We start from the raw sequence: 14,910 nt of genomic DNA on the forward strand, positions 1-14,910 counted from the left end.
TCAAGTTGCCTATTAGCCAACCTGAGTACAGAAAAAAAAGTCAGTGATAAGAAGAATAGAGGAACTTCTATACAAAATAAACGCGGCTGAAATAGCCATCATCTTCCAGCGTATAATAATAATAATAATATTATTATTATTATTATTATTATTATTATTATTATTATTATTATTATTATTATTATTATTATTATTATTATTCATGTGGTTGTCAACATTGCTGATGTTGATTTAATTCCTTGTAATCATTCTTCTGTTTAAAGTATTGTAGCTACTGAGTTACTGGGTTCGGTATGAGTGAAACCTATAAAAGTGTTTAAGTCACGACACCTGGCTGTTGTTCACTCTCGTTTTCCAATGTTATTTCCATTTGTATTTTCTAAGTAGCAATTGACGTTCGTCTATCGTTTGGTTTCGTTGGCAATTATGTTGCCGGTTCGTATAGCTCTTGTTAGTAGAATGGATGCTGTGTTGTTCTTATGGTAATGCTGTATTTGCTGCTTTTAGATATTTATTTATTTTCTTTAAGCCTTTTGTATTAAATCATGCTGATATATATATGTGTATATATATATATATATATATATATATATATATATATATAAAATGTATAAATAGATATACATATACATATGCATTTATACAACGAAAAGTAGACATTATTTAAAGAATGAAATGTAGATAATGGTAAAATCTTTTTACGGAAATGTGGAACGTTTAGTTTATTTCTATCACATAGTGGAGTTAACCTGATATTTTCTAGTATTAGTATTACAGGCCCAATGCGCTCTCTGGATGAAAACGATGTTATATGCTTTCCCTTTTATGTATTATTTCCACCTTCTAAATTATCATTCTTTTTCATATTATCGTTTCGCTTATAATATATATATATATATATATTATATATATATATATATATATGTATAGATATTATATATATATATATAGATGTTATATATTATATTAATATATATAATAATATACACACATTTTAGGTCTCAAAATTTTAGATAGGAGTTCACAAAACCAAGTAACTAGTTATCTTGTGAGTTATGCACAATTATTATTATTATCTATCACAGTTCTCCAATTCGACTGGGTGGTATTTATAGTGTGGGTTCGGGTTGCATCCTGCCCCCTTAGGAGTCCATCACTCTTCTTTACTATGTGTGCCGTTTCTAGGATCACACTCTTCTGCATGAGTCCTGGAGCTACTTCAGCCTCTAGTTATTATTATTATTATTATTATTATTATTATTATTATTATTATTATTATTATTATTATTATTATTATTATTTTGGTGAAGCTACGTTTTGATGTTCAGTAGTGATATCGTGGATTGTGGAATAGGAAGCAATAAACAGCACACGAGAGAGAGAGAGAGAGAGAGAGAGAGAGAGAGAGAGAGAGAGAGAGAGAGAGAGAGAGAGAGAATTTGCTTATGAGGCGTAATTCGACAGTTTTCTGTGTCGATTATTCCTTTTAATAGAATATATGACGGTGTCTTCGGATTCGGAAAGGATACGATTGACTACTAGGATGAACCAGTGAAATTACACCAGACAAAGGAAAGTTACTTAAATTTTTATTTGTTTTTCGTTTGATGTGAGATGTTCCTTTAAAATCAAGCCTCTTGGGGAAAATTTCTTATTCGTTCGATTTCCATCCATCAATTCCACGATAAAATAGCTTCTCACTGATTAAAAGACAAAATGAGTCTTTCTGGCATAATCTTTAATGTACAGATGTCAAAAGCTCATATTTTGTGTAAGTTCCAAGGATAGCTTACTGATAAAGTAATCATCAATTACAATTTCCCCTCATTTTGTGAGACAAAAGGGTTTTTTATCATAGTAAGAGGGTCCTGTTTTTTTTTTTTTTCTGAATCCGCTTTATACGAGTTTATGTTCCAATTGTTATTTTATAGTGTTCGTTGTAATAACGAGTTACGGAATATTGAAGTTGATCAAAAGTATATAAATGAAAATAACAGGGGTTGAATTGTGTGAAAGATAAGATGAGGGATTAATCTCAGTCATCTTTGAGGATTTTCAGTTTGTAAACCCTTGGTCCTCTTAAAGAGATTTGAAACTCTTGCTAATTTTATTTTATCACTCAAGTAAAAATGATCAGAAATGAACGATAATTGTGTTTCCCTTCGGCGTAGACAAAAGTTTTTATTTTTATTTTTATTTTGATCGATTTTTGGATAAAAACGAGTAGCAGAAGTAAGGGACAAAAAACGCAAAAACTCGTTCTCATATTTTGTATTTATGGTGTGTATAGACACACATGTATACATATATACTTTATACACACATACATTCATACATACATACATCATACTTTATATATATATATATATATATATATATATATATATATATATATATATATGCAAATATGCATACATCGAAGGGTAGTCAGACCGGATTGTTTTACTTGTTTATAGTATACAGACTGCTGAACTTTGGATAGTTGTTTGAAAAATTGTGGAATTTATCGTGACTGTTTTTATTGAATCTAACGAGGAGGATGTGTCTTTGGTGCAGTTATCATGTTTGTTGTTAGCTGGGTTGCTGAAAAATTATGTTTTTAATGTTATGACTGGTAACAGATAATTAGTTTTTGGTAGTCTAAAGGTCTAGTTACAGGAGTTTTTGTGTATAGCGAATTCCGCAGAACATTATATATGGACCTTCACTTAAGATGAGCCTCATAGCTTAGATTATAGGAGAGATGCTGATCTAGCGCCGGATGTTGGCATGTTTTTTTTTTTTTCTTGCGACCATAATTACACAAAAATTCATGTAAGGAATTTTACAAGAAAATTTTTTGGGTTAGATCCTGGACGTGTTCTGGGTCTACGAACTTTTTGAAGGATTCTGCAACATTTGGGGAAAAGAAGGACCTGGGGTCGATCGGAAGATCGCTCGTCTTTGTGGTTTTGAAATTGTTATTGTTGTTTCTTTATTAATTGTTTTCTCTCCGTTTGAATCAGTTTCTCGTCTCTTTATTGTAAAAAGTTCTCTTAACAGAACGAAAGATCGTCCACCTTACGTAGCCATTTGATTTATTTTATATATTATACATTAAGCGAGATGATTTTTATTTTTTGCTGGTGATGCTTATTCGTATCTCTCTCTCTCTCTCTCTCTCTCTCTCTCTCTCTCTCTCTCTCTCTCTCTCTCTCTCTGTCTCAAGGGATTTGTATGGGCAAAATTTCATTAAAATATTCAGTTTCTCTACATCCATGCTGTAAATTACACGCCTGTTTATTAGTCAATTGTTCTCAGTTGCCCGTGGTGTTGGAATGAGAGAGAGAGAGAGAGAGAGAGAGAGAGAGAGAGAGAGAGAGAGAGAGAGAGAGAGAGAGAGAGACAGAGAGAGAGAGAGAGAGAGAGAGAGATTTATTAATAAGCACCGTTTCGCGTTGAAAGTGCATTATATATACGGAATAAGAGAAGGCTTCTCTGACGTAATTCTCAAAGCCCCAGTCACTCATTCATGTTTGTGTTGTTATTCTTTCCAGTACCTTGTTGTTTCCTTATACTTTCCACCCTTCCTGCTATATTTATTTCTTTTTTTTATCTCCATTCTCATTTTTTCATGTTTCTATCCGTGTTGCCCACTGTTCAACGTTTTTCATTTCCTCCCCCTTCCCTTTTCGTACAGATTTAATCTCTCTCTCTCTCTCTCTCTCTCTCTCTCTCTCTCTCTCTCTCTCTCTCTCTCTCTCTCTCTCTCCAGTATATCGGAGTTATTGAAAGTGTAAGGAAATGGTGATTTTGGAGTCTACAGAATCACCATTTAACGTTCGTCGAAAATAGTTGTTTATATATATACAAAGAAAATAAGGTAAAGATGATAGCAAATTAAAATGACGTAAGTGAGAATCAGTTTTAGGAGTATTTACTTGAAGGAATTATCGTAATCGGAGATGAAAATAGTAGTTAAAGAACAGTTGTTCAGAAACCTTTCACATCCGTCATCAAAAAGTTCGAGAGGCATGGTTTTATCATCCAAATGGAGTTCATTCTTTTCTGGAAACGAGAAAATTCCAGACAAGTCCCCTTGCGTCAAAGAAGCGCTGCTGGATGTACGAGGAAGAAAGGTGGTAGGAATGGAAAAGTAATTGGAGAGGAATAGTTAAGAAGAGCGGTAGGAACGCTATTTAAATTATACAGAAGTATTTCCGAGAGGAAATACTTTCATCTTTCCTTATTTCTTGGAATGCATAGGAGATTATTCAAAGATAAAAAAAGTACATTGCTTCTGTCGAATGTCTCTTGTGGAGTTTGGAATATAGAAAGATTCATTAACGATAACAAAAGTACATTGCTTCTGTTGAATGTCTCTTGTGAAGTTTCGAATATAGAAAGATTCATTAACGATAAAAAAAAAGTACATTGCTTCTGTTAAATGTTTCTTGTCAAGATGGTATTAGAGGTACCCGTGTAACTGAATGGACATTCAGTTTTTATGCAGAACCGGATGTGCTATATACATGATGGATAACTCGCATAATTCCTTTGTTTACTTGTTTTGTGAAGGAAATTCATTCTATGTTTTTTTATTCATTACCGAAACTGTTTGCTATAGGAAAGGGAAAATAATTATGCTTATGCAGATCATTACCCAATAAATAAATATACGTATAATAATATATATATATATTACGTCTACTATATATAGATAATTATAGATAATAAAGACAATACATTATATATCTAATATAATATTATTATAGATATAAGATATATATATATACACATATATAAATTAAAGGTGATGCCACGGAGGAAAATGGAAAGACGAGGAAAAGCAAGCGATCTTTTGGTCTACACGACCCTTTACTTAGGCACAACAAGGATCTAGGGTTTCTCGTCTTTCCATTTTCCTCCGTTGCATCACCTTTATTTATTCATAGCATCACGTTTTATATACTTCGTGATCAAGTTATATATACATATATATGCACGTATATATTTTTTATTCATTCACATACATACACACACACACACACACATATATATATATATATATATATATATATATATATATATATATATATATATATATATATATATTGGCATATAAGCAATGAGAGAGCCATAACATTGTATAACCGCTCTCCCTATATCTGTCAGGTATCCTCTCTAATGGCAACTTGTTACATTTATTACCTTTGCTTAAATAGAAGCAAAATTGAAAACAAAAACAAAAACGCGAGAAGTGACCGCATAAGCGTTTACTACACCAGAGCTTATAAGAGAGAAGAACCCCTTGACTTTTTTCTTGGGCAATTCACCACCGACAGGATGTGATATAATTGACAGCGTATACGGGATCGAAGATAACGAGAGAGAGAGAGAGAGAGAGAGAGAGAGAGAGAGAGAGAGAGAGAAAACCACTTTAATGATAGAGCCGGAGTTCGCTTACAAATTGTACCATTAATTAAATGTAAGACAATACAGCACTCTGCGTCTCTCCCGATTCACTTACGTAAGTGCTTAGATACTTATCGCCTTCTTCATCTGGCGGAGGAGATGATGATGCTTGGGCGTCTGTACGCATCCCTGCGGGCGCGCAAGCACGTGTGCTTGTGCGCACTCATGATGTTTGGTTTCTTCCCTTAGTTTCTTCCACGAGAGAGAGAGAGAGAGAGAGAGAGAGAGAGAGAGAGAGAGAAAGGTCTTGGTGGAATGAAATGGGTTATTTTTTTTTATCATATTATTTTGTTTTCTATTCGGTGTTACTGTATTTTATTGTGTGGTTTTGTTTATAGCCTGAATTATTATGTGTAATAATTATCATTTGTCGTCTGTCGATTGTTCGTGGAGTTACCTCATTCATTTCGTTAAGACCTTCATTTTTGTAAGGCTTTTATGTTTAAAAAGAGATTAGGTAGCTGCTCAATTAGTATACCTTCTCTGCAGTAGATTAGGTCATAATTGTGTGTGTTCAGTATATTAGTTTGTTAATTGTTTCGATCAGATATATTAAACTGCTACACTGTGTTTACTGGGCTTTAAATGTATGTGTATGTGTGTATATATATATGTGTGTGTGTTTATATATACATATACATGTATATATATGTATATATATATATATATAATATATATATATATATATATATATATATATATATATACGTACATATAAAAACATCTAAAAACATGCATTGTTAAAGTTTGTTTATATATATATATATATATACTATATATATATATGTAATTATGTTTATATACATTTTATATGTATATACAAACTTTAACAATGCACATATTTTTAAATGTGAAAATGTTATGTTGTTTTTACGGCCGTGAACTCAAATTCAATATTTATTCACAGAAAACAGCTTTCGTGCATAAAACGGGGTTGTGGTCGGTAGGTTGTTAGTGTTTATTACCTATAAACAAAGGGTCATTAGCAGTCCATTTCCATTCCCTTGTGGCTGTGACCCTGTTCTCAAGTTTTTTTTTTTTTTATCTACGCCATCTTCTTTTGATTGCTGTTTTAACTGTCTTCCCTTTCTCTCTCTCTCTATGCGTTCATTTCTCTTGTCAACTTAACAATGCGTCGTTGTCTATTCATCCTGTTTGGTTTGTTGGCAAATTTTCTTTCTATGCCTCTTTTAGAACTGTTGATAAATAGCATTGTTTATTAATCGCATAATCAGAACCATCTTATCACTCTAGATTTGTCTCTGATGCTATTTATTGCTTAAAGCATTTCTTTTCGATGGATTTGTATCCTAACAAGGCAAAGAACATTGTTCTTGATATTTTTTATTGGTTGCAGAGTTAAGTGGAATTCGCGTGTTCTTTATCTTGTATTTTTCTTCAGGTTGCATGAAATATATTATCCTTGTGTGAAATCCTGTTGTACTGATGTTTGTTTTCTTTCAGGTTTAATAAAGACTAGCATTTTGAAGTTTTTTTTTTTAGTTGTTTATTTATTTATTTATTTACTTATTTTATTTATTTATTTTTTGTACAATCGATCATAGTAATGTTGGGCCATTTTTACACAACTTCCATGGCTGCCATTTTAGATTCTTGTATGAATCTGTATAAAGGAATATGCATATTGTGTGCAACGAAACCTATATTTTTGGGTACGGTGAATTCAGCGTTGTCTCTTAATTCAGTATTAGTTAAACTTTTGCTAATGAGTCTGACTGCTTTCTAATACTGTAAGCAAAGCCTGAGGCTTTCCTGGACAAAATCTTAGGCTCTTTGCTAACAGGACTTGAGGTCCTTTGTTTTATTGAAGGTTTGAATGATGCCCCTTGCACAATATGAACTACGGTCATGGTTGTGTATTTTCCGCAAGTATTTAACTTCAGATCTCTTGCTTTTTGCATTCCGTCGAGGTATAACATTAGATCCACTGCTGCACAAGTTTAGTTTGAGAAGTTTCACCCCATTATTGATAACCTTCTCAATCTTTGCTCATACTTCAGGGTTACTGAAACACTCAAGTGACATATCCGTCCCGCCCTACTTTTGCCTTTGGATCCCATACAGTCCTATACAAGATAAAGAAAGGATCTTTCTTTATCTAGTATCTCAGTACTACTGTCGATTGTGTTCAGTCAAGGTCAGTTCAGCTTTGAGTGCAAATTTCTGTGGTGAATTTTCTTTTATATATACCCACACTTCTGTGGTATGCTTTCTTGTGCTGCTGTAATTTTGGTTTAAAGGGGTTTTGAGCAGTAATTTGTGAGAGCCATATAAACGGCGTTTTTCCCTGAGGTATTAGGCAAGTGCAGTTAAAGTTGCTACTTGGTTTTGCGAGGCTAGTTAGACGCAGTTCACCGAGGTCCTACCGTTCAGCCACTGTCTTTTATTTGTTAATGAATGGTTTTGGAATGTTTTTCCACTGCATTCTGATAGAATTGACCTTAGGTATTTCATGGAATGCAGACCATTTGTTTTATTGATGGATAAAGAAGTTGGGTTATCTTGTCTGAAATGGTATTTGCAATGGGTAGGGTTTGTGCCTCAAGTTTTCATTGTCCAGTACATGTCAAATGTAGTTTGTTAAGTGTTTCATTGTATCCACAGATTATCCGGTGACTGTTAACTAGTAAAATACTTGACTTAGTGGTGTTTGAAGTGTTGCAGTCAGATTTTTTTTTATCCATCGCTTTGAGGAATTTACAAGCATTAAGTAGTAGTTTAACTAGGTGGTAGTGATTTTTCCACTTTCCTAAAAATTTCAGTAACTGAAATTGCTCCTGTGACTGGTATATTTTCCATGATCATGGGTTTTTATTTGATATTATTATTATACTTTATATTTTTTGTGAACGTTTGTCTTGATGGCATTCTAGAGCTGGTTACTCTCGTTTAACCGGATTTTATTTTATTTTTTGTTTTTGTTTACAGTATGTTTTGATGATATTCTAGAACTGGTTGATCTGGTCTAACCGTGTTTGTTGATAGTTAATTAGCCACACTGAAAATACAAGATTTCGACATGCTCACGATGTATGTTAGGCCTCCTATAAATATCATAAAATTCGCGCTACTCATTGATATCCCGTTATAAAGTACAAGCATAAAATTGGGAGTGTCTCTAGTGTTGGCGTGATGACAAGCTGCCCATCCTGGTAACAATAGACTCGCTTAATGCGCTGTTCCTCGGATGTCTTCTTTTTTTAAGCAGATCTGTCCCCGTCCAGTTGATTAAATCGAGAGTTGCTCATTTTGCTTTGGTACCTGCAAGTATAGAAAAACTTCACTTTAATCATTTACACCAGAATTATTAGTAATTTTTAATTTTGACGGCTTAGGCAACCTGTTCATAACTGTCGTTTATCTTTTGCATTCCGTGTTGCAGATATATACTAAATCAAATATTTGACAAGTGGATTTAATTTTGTCCCGGATGTTGAAAGTGAATGAGATTAAGGACATAAAACACACTCACTTCTACCTTGTCATGCTTAAGGGGTGAATGACATTAATATATTTTACCTTTAGGCAATAGGCAATCACCTGCAATAAATCATGCACTTGTGATAAAGCTTAAGATAAATTATTTTTGTATTTATTATGCATGTGCAAGCATAATTCTCCCTTGAATATTTAGGGAAAATTTTGATGAGTGCCGTATGTCCTTAGTCATAAAATCTTGTATAGATACACATACGTAGCTATGTATGTATACGTTTATATATATATATATATATATATATATGTGTGTGTGTGTGTGTGTGTGTGCGTGTGTGTGTTTCGATGGGGCCTTAATCCCTAATTGACGGAGAGGAAAGCTTTACAGCATTGGTGCGAGTTAGTACCTTCTTGTATGGAAGAAATTGTTCATCTACCATGCATTCAGAATTTGGTAATTTAGGTTGATAGAATTATAAATAGAAAAGTGTAAAAAATACGACTATATACAATTTATTCATGTGCCACACATTTACCGTGGACTTATAGAATTTATCAGTACAAAAGAGAAATAAAATTTCTCAATATAAAATAAAAACCGACTCAGTACGCCAAGAGCCATCAATCATGATAACTTTGGCAGGACTCTTTGTTTACAAAATTACCCCTCATAATAATGACGATACTGACACTGAAATAATGACGCTGGACGTTAATTCCAAATGGCTCTCTGTCCCCACGCATATTTACTCAGGTGATTAAGGCTATAACAGATAGGACCTGAAGGTAATTAAGATTTAAAACCTGAAATATAATGATAATACTGACTTACGAAAAGACATTTTTTAGCATGTCCCCTGTCTTACTTATCCCTTCCTTCTCTCTCTCTCTCTCTTCTCTCTCTCTCTCTCTCTCCTCTCTCTCTCTTTTCGTGGTCTCCCCCGCCCCTCTTTTCCCCTCCGCTGTCCACCATTGCGAATTGGTATACCGATGACTGCAAAAGGAAAATAATAGCCGCGATAAATCTCGACGTATTCACGAAGCTCAGTGTCGTGTTCGTTTGCAGAACGGGCGCTTCCCGCTACCCCCTCCTTGGCACCCATTCATTATGTTTATTTTGGGGGGTTAATCCGTCACGGGTCTCTACATAGTAGTAGTAGTAGTCAAGCACACCTTCCAGTACCTCGGTCCTTTCTCTCCGTGTCCTCCAACCCCAACCGTCAACCTTTCTCTGTGGCTATTTAACCCCGAACCCCTTTCTTCCAACCCCAAGCTCTCTGTTTTGAATATATTTTGCGCTATGATTATTGGAACTTTCTCTTCCTCTCAACCTCCTCCTTTTCTCCCCCACCCCCCCCCCCCCCTCTTCCCCATCTAGGTTCCAGCATGCAAGACCAAACGCCACATATACGTGTATTTTCTTCCTTCGTAATTATCATCGTAGGTTGATTTGCCTGACTCTACGAGGTGGGGACTAATTAGTTGTCCGTAGAGAGGTATCGGTAATTAATGTTGTGACAACCTTGGCCCCCTGCTCGGAACTAAACTTCTCTCTCTTATCTCTCTCACTCTCCTATCCCTCCTCTCCTCTCTCTCATGTTGTATGTGCATTATTGAATCTAGAGGTTTTTTGGTTCCTCTCTCTCTCTCTCTCTCTCTCTCTCTCTCTCTCTCTCTCTCTGTCCGTGGCGCTCGCCGCGTTTATCTGATTCCCCGCATGACACGATATAATTCTTCGTATTGGTTCTGCGTCATGCAAGAGGGGAATTTTTATCGCTGTGGTTTTACAGAGTATTATAGACCTCGGCAGGGCACTCACGACACCTCTGCACCATCCATCATTTCGATGTGTTTTCTTTGCGACCAGCTCATCTGGCAACCCACTGTTCTGCAGAGTTTCCTCATAAAAATACCAATTTTTCTTCATTTCCCTTTAATTTATTTTTGTAAACAGCGTTAAGTTTTTACCAAGAGTTGCTCACAATTTGTTTTCTTTGCGACCAGCTCATCTGGCAACCCACGGTTCTGCAGAGTTTCCTCATAACAATACCAATTTTTTTAATTTCCCTCTAATTTATTTTTGTAAACAACGTTAAGTTTGTATTAATTTTTTTTTACAATTTGCTCTTTCAGTAATGCGCGTCTCATGGAAGGGTGGCGTCTTCGTAAAACTATTTAAAGTCACAGTCACATTCAGAAGTAACACGAGTGGTACGTCGGTCGACCTTTTACGCTGTCCCTAACAGTGTGCCACTTATGTTTAACTTTCACGCAGTCTTGGGATCTTTTTATTCCTTTACAGAGTTACAAGTTGATGTTTCTTCATCGAATTCCCAGCTGCAGGTGTTTTGTTTGTTAGTAACGTAAATATAACTTCAGAATTTTGTAGGGATGCTTTTCGTGTGTTCTCCTCACTGTAATAGTTATTGCCATTTTAGTTAATTTTGTTAATGAGTTTTCATAATTTTGATGGCTTCATTTACGAAGAAAATATTCTATTGAATTTTCAGTTTTTTTTAGGATGAGGTGGGAAAACTATAATATTGTTTAATTTTTTTTTTTTGATGGATGATTAAATCATAAAACTTTCATTCCATTCATTAATATCTCTCTCTCTCTCTCTCTCCTCTCTCTCTCTCTCTCTCTCCAGTTTTGCGTGATCAACGCCATCCTCATTAAGCATGGAAGGTTTGCATTGGCGTTAGCTGTGCCACAGCCCCGTCGAATGTTGGTTTTCTTTTTGTCACGGTTCTTTTGGGAATGTGAATTTCGCGTGCGGGGACACCCCCACCCTCGAGGAAAATTTAATTTTGCTGAAGAAAGAATAAAGGAAAAGATGTCAAACGGCTCGAAGTCACACGCGATGGTATGATTGTGAGCTGACTCTCTCTCTCTCTCTCTCTCTCTCTCTCTAGTTTTATGTACATTACTGCATTCAGACGTTCTTTTGGCTCTGGGTTCGTTGCTCTCTCTTTGGTCAAAACTCTATATTCAATTTAATTCAGCTCACTGTATAGTCTTCTTTATTTCTAGGTAAGTGGTCCTGCACTGCATGTATGCTTTTGAAGAAGTTGGAGAGGGATATGAAATGTATGAAGTATTCCTTGACCTTTGTCAGCAGAAGTTTGTTGTACAAACGGGCCGAAGGGCTCTGGAAAACACATATGGAACACAATAAAAAATAAGTCATACTTGATTTGAAGTTTACAATCGTATGTCAGCTTATGGTTGAGATGTGGTCCGACATGTTTGAGCTTTGTATAAATGATCTGATACATTTAAGATAAAAGACGTTGAAAAATATTATATGCAGAAAGTGTAAAGAATATTATGTACGGAGAGTGTAAAAAGTATTATGTACAGAAAGTGCCAAAATTATTATTGACAGAAAGGGCCAAAAATATTTTTTGCAGAAAGTTTAAAAAGTATTATGTACAGAAAGTGTAAACAGTATTATGTACAGAAAGTAGTGCAAAAAGTATTATGTACAGGAAGTGTAAACAGTATTATGTACGGGAAGTGCAAAAAGTATTATGTACAGAAAGTGTAAACAGTATTATGTACAGAAAGTGCAAAAAGTATTATGTACAGAAAGTGTAAACAGTATTATGTACGGGAAGTGTAAACAGTATTATACGGAAAGTGCAAAAAGTATCTGCACAGAAGCTGTAAAAACTATTATGTACAGTAAATTTAAAAAGTAATATATACAGAAAGTGTAAAAAGTATTATGTACAGAAAGTGTAAAAAAATAAAAATAATAATAATTTTCGAGCGACTGTTTCATTGAATTCAAGATCATACTTCTCCAAGAAAGGCTTACAACACATCAGACCACCAAGTCTTTTATTACGGGAAGGTTACCAACCGTTTATTTGCTCAGTGCAGTGAATGTTGCATTGCGTCTGCCGCCAGTGTCTGCAATGATCTCATTCCTTTTTCTCATACTCCGATAGCATCCCCCCCCCTTTTTTTTTTTTTTTTTTTTTTTTTTTTTTTTTTTTTTTTTTTTTTTTGAAAGAGATGTGTCTGTCGCATCGTTTATGGCAAGATTCCACATCTCTGTCTCCCTCATATTTTTCTGAAATAGATAAAAAGTTTAATGTCCTTATATGGGAAAAAAAGGCATAAAGATGGTAGGTCTCATCATGAAGTCGCGAATGACATACAGGAGAGGTTTCCGAAAAAAGGGGGAACACTGCTCTCATGATAACAAGTCTGATATGAAAAGAGAGAAGCTGCACAGAAGATAGTACATTCTCACTGTTAACCTTGACTGTAAAATTGGTAAGTGTGTGTTGGAAAACGTTCATAATAAACAATGAATTGATTAAGTGGCTCAGAGATGTTTTCTTAATTATCTATAGTGCAGTGATAGAAAAGGTTTGTTTTAATTATGTATAAAAAGAATTTTATTAACACTAACTGTATGTTACTTCACTTTTCTGCATCTGCAACATGATGCAGCATTGCATAGATACCCTCAGATCCCTCATTGGACGAGTGGGGTTGCATACTCGCCTATCAATCTGGTAGCCCGAGTTCGCTCCCGGCTGCTGCCAATTCGGAACCAGAGGAATTTATTTCTCGATATAATGTGGTTAGGATCCCACAATAAGCTGTAGGTCCCGTTGCTAAGTAACTAATTGGTCCTTAGCCACGTAAAACAAATCTAATCCTTCCGGCCAGCCCTAGGAGAGTTGTTATAATCAGCTCAGTGGTCTGGTTAAACTAAGATATACTTAACGAACGAGATTCAGAAGGAAAGCGAAATGTATTTGCCAACTGCACAAGTCATCGGTGGATCAAGGAAAGAACGGGAATTTTTTTTCGAAGAATATCAAGAGTTCAGTCAGAGGAGGAAAAGTGGTAAGTCGCGTCAAGACTTTGGTGGAGGAACGCAATAAAGAATAGAGGAAGGGAGGAAGGCGGAGACGCGGTTCCGTTTACTGAGACGGAAATGCAATAACTAGATGAGAATTAGTTTAATGGGAGAATTACCAAAGGTTTATACGAGAGTCTAACGAAGAAGGGCGCCTCAGTGGCGTGATCGGTATGGTCTTGGCCTGCCACCTCGGTGGCCGCGAGGTCGATTCTCGGACATTCCATTGAGGAGTGAGAGATGTGTATTTCTGGTGATAGCAGTTCACTCTCGACGTGGTTCGGAAGTCACGTAAAGCCGTTGGTCGCGTTGCTGAGTAACCACTGGTTCCATGCAACGTAAAAACACCTTACAAACAATAACGAAGAAGGATTTTTTCTTTTTCACAGGATGTCGTAAAAGCCATTAGCACGATGACAGAAGGATATTAGATTTTGCTTCAAGAAGTGGATGGCTGGTTTTGAATGATAGCAAAGAATCCGTTAAGTTTGGAAATTTTTTTGCGGGGTAAATGCTGAGTAATTTACTGATTGTTTGATATGCTAACAATAAGCATTCAGCTTCTAGTCTTTGTATTTAGTTCCACAAAGAGCAACACGTGGAGAATAAAGTATATTAAAACCAAATGCTTTTTCTTCCGTCTACCTTTAACTATTCACCAGAGTGTCGTCTATATATATAGCACAAAGAAAGGTGAGTGGGTTATATTGGTAATTACTTCCTACTGGAATTTTGGTGATAAGATTGAGGCTTTTTGATGAAAAAAAATTTTTTTCCGTAATTTATTGAAGTGTCTATGATGCTGTTTGTGGTAGCAAGCTGATCTCCGGTACCGCAGTTAACTTCCTTTAATGCAAAGGGTAGTAACTGCATGACATACAGGGTTTCCATAAAGTCCCAGTACCATTACAATTATTTATTATTTGTAATGGTACTGGGACTTTATGGACACCCTGTATAATCTTAAACCTTGGCCTGTAAATGAGCCTCCTCCTTACTATGGCCTTCCACAGTCTGGGGCTCGAGTTTCCTCGCCTCTCGAGGGTCAATTCAAGCACAGATAACTCTAAGCATATAATATATCCCTCTCCGTAAGGGAAGTAAAAGCTTGCTTGGTC

The 14,910-nt window shown here is 35.4% G+C and overlaps 1 long non-coding RNA gene across 1 annotated transcript in view; it reads left to right on the top strand.

Moving 5' to 3' along the window:
- LOC135201335 (uncharacterized) overlaps nt 1-12,624 on the top strand; it is an 89,412-nt gene extending 76,788 nt beyond the window's left edge. The window contains exon 4 of the long non-coding RNA XR_010311504.1: nt 11,944-12,624. This is a non-coding gene — a long non-coding RNA (uncharacterized LOC135201335). The remainder of the gene's footprint in view (nt 1-11,943) is intronic.
- The last annotated feature ends 2,286 nt before the right edge of the window (nt 12,625-14,910 follow it).

Source organism: Macrobrachium nipponense, chromosome 28 (genome assembly GCF_015104395.2).
Source record: "Macrobrachium nipponense isolate FS-2020 chromosome 28, ASM1510439v2, whole genome shotgun sequence".
Taxonomy (NCBI): domain Eukaryota; kingdom Metazoa; phylum Arthropoda; class Malacostraca; order Decapoda; family Palaemonidae; genus Macrobrachium; species Macrobrachium nipponense.